The sequence below is a fragment of the Vigna unguiculata genome, chromosome 10 (genome assembly GCF_004118075.2).
Source record: "Vigna unguiculata cultivar IT97K-499-35 chromosome 10, ASM411807v1, whole genome shotgun sequence".
Taxonomy (NCBI): Eukaryota; Viridiplantae; Streptophyta; class Magnoliopsida; order Fabales; family Fabaceae; genus Vigna; species Vigna unguiculata.
The window spans coordinates 11,354,571-11,357,433 of NC_040288.1; the positions used below are offsets into that span (position 1 = coordinate 11,354,571).

The 2,863-nt window shown below is 29.7% G+C and overlaps 1 long non-coding RNA gene across 1 annotated transcript; it reads left to right on the forward strand.

Moving 5' to 3' along the window:
- Nucleotides 1-970: 970 nt before the first annotated feature.
- LOC114167329 lies at nt 971-2,387 on the forward strand. The gene is made up of 2 exons (XR_003600183.1): nt 971-1,231; nt 2,051-2,387. It is a non-coding gene; the product is annotated as an uncharacterized LOC114167329 (long non-coding RNA).
- Nucleotides 2,388-2,863: the final 476 nt, after the last annotated feature.

Genomic DNA, 2,863 nt, shown 5'->3' on the forward strand with positions numbered 1-2,863 from the left:
AATTCCTTTCATTCAATTTTAATTGGTCAACTGCACTTCATGATTGAGTTACATGATGGTCCACTACAAGAAATTTGCTAATTTGCGAGGGAAATTAGCTAGGGAAAATTTTGCTCGCTAATTAGCGAAGGATTAGCGACAAACTGAAATTGTAGCTAAGTTATAGCTAATTAGCGAGGGACTAGACACAATATAATATGGTAGCTAAGTTGTAGCTAATTAGTTAGGGATTAAACACAACACAATATATGGTAGCTAAGTTGTAGCTAATTAGTTAGAGATTAGACACAACACAAATATGGTAACTAAGTTGTAGCTAATTAGTTAGGGATTAGACACAACATAATATAGTAGCTAAATTGTAGCTAATTAGTTAGGGATTAAATACAACATAAATATGACAACTAAGTTGTAGCTAATTAGTTAGGGATTATACACAACATGATATGGTAACTAAGTTGTAACTAATTAGTTAAGGATTATACATAACATGATATGGTAACTAAGTTGTAGCTAATTACTTATGATTAATGATATTGTTGCTAATCCAAAACTAATAAATAGAATTTCTAATTAAAAATAATAATGAATATAAGTATCGATGTTTAATGATATTGTTTATTATTCAAATAATTATCAATGTTTTTTTCATAAATATTTTCATAATTTAGAAATCAAATAATAACGAAAATTAAAAATTTAACATTAGATTGTTGACCATAGCAGAAAAAAAATCCAGCAATAACATAAAAGAATTCAAGCATAATATAAAAAAAATATAATTTTGAATTTAATTATAAAGTATTAGTTTTAATGACGTTTTCGTCGATTTGAAATTAAAAAGACTACATTACTCTGTTTCTAAAAGTCAAACTTAATTAAAAACTTAAGAAACAAAATAATTAATCTGATATTGAAATAGGACTATTTAGATTATTAATAACACTCCCAGAGCAGAACAACCATTTAAAAACGCTCATTCTCTTCTAAATCCCAAATCCTAATCTTCTTCTTTCTTTTTTTTTCTATTTTTTTTCTCTTAGCACTATTTATTTTTTCCGACACCTCTCGTCAACAACGTAACGGTTCTCGGTGGCCGTTGTCGACGCCATCGCTAATCTCTTCCATCCTCCGCCGTCAGATTTACCTCTACTCCTCTCCGTTCGAATTCACACTATCCTTTCCTTTTTTTTCTCTTTCTCTTTCTCCACCGCAACACACTCAACTCTAGGTATTTCTTTTTCATTTTCATTTCAAATGTTATTTTCATTTCAAATGTTAGTTTTATTGTTGATTTGCGACGTGTGAAATGAATCTGATTAAATTAAAGGCTTTAACTGCTATTGTCGTTGTAAGAACAGTGTCCTTGCTATTGTTTAAGTTTGGAAAGAAAACCAAAAGGAATTGTGATTTTTTGAAAGTGATTAGGCCATAGGAATTAGTGATAGTCTATTGGATATTGTCATGTTGCAGTTTTTATGAGTGTGTAATTGGAGGATTTTTCGCTTTGAATTGTAGTGTTTTGAAATACAAGAATTATTGTGAGCGTTCCCCTTTCATTGAGGGTTTTATTTGCATAGGTTATGTTATGGTTATGACAAGTATTTTTTTCCCTCTTTTTTTTTTTTTTTAAATCTGCTCTCAAAATCTTGAAAAATAATCAGTTCATTGGACCAATTCCTTCAACTCTCTCTCATGTTCCTAACTTAAAGATTCTGTAAGTTACTTTTTCATTTTCTCTTTTTCGTATAGAGGATGAATTTAATGTCTATGGAGATTTTGAAACTTTGTTCTGTTCTAGAGACCTGGTACTGAATAATCTCAATGGGGAAATACCAAGACTTATATACTAGAATAGAGTTTTGCAATATGTGTGAGTATATATATTTGTATTATGATAATTATTTATATTATGAAGGGGAATATGTAGTTGTTGAATTCAACCATCTGGACAAATTTATATTATATCTAGCTTTTTTTAATGTATTTTTTGTGTACTTTTATGGTTTCTTAATGTTCAATCGGAAGAATGAATACATTTAAATGCCAGGCAAGGAGAAAGAAAAGACCGAAGCTCTTGGGGAGGTGTTGAATGGCGATCACCTTGTTAGTACTCCTTATTTAATTTCCGATTAGAGAAAGACGCCAAGCTTGTATGTATTGGTGAATGCTTGTGAGAAGCTTAGAATATCATGGAAATTACCAATGGTGTATCCTCAAAGTGGAGAATCTATTGCTCAACTTCTTTAATGTATCATGTGAGATGGTTCAACATTATCAGGTGATAAAAACTGTTTTTGTTTACCATCAAGCTAAAATCGTTTGTCTTGATGTGTATGAACTTTTAGGAACTAATTTTCTGATATGCAATGTAATGATTTGTCTTCTGTTATCTGTTAATTTTTCTCCAAACATCTGATCATTAAAAAATCTATATTGCCACCATATTTGATTCAAGAATTATAGTTATAAGCCCTGGCTATATAGATTAGACTCTGCATATGATACTGTATTTATGTGATATGGTAGAAAAGGGAGAGAAATAGTGCAATTGAAATTCGAAGGAAAAAGAAAGTGAGTGGTGAAGAAAAATGAAGTATGAGATAAATAATTAATTTTAAATGTCAACTTGCGAATCACTTTAAGAAAGCAAAATATTTGAACCTTGTAAAAGATAAAAGATAAATGAAATAAAAAACACAAAAGATAAAAGTATAAAGATCATTTATATAATTTAGAAATGAATTATTCTTTATTCAAATCCCACCAATAAGCGGAAATTTTATTTTGAGCTTATTCCCTACACAGGGAAATAAATAAAAACTCCCGAATTAAGCATCTTCTTCGGCCTTCCACTCCACAG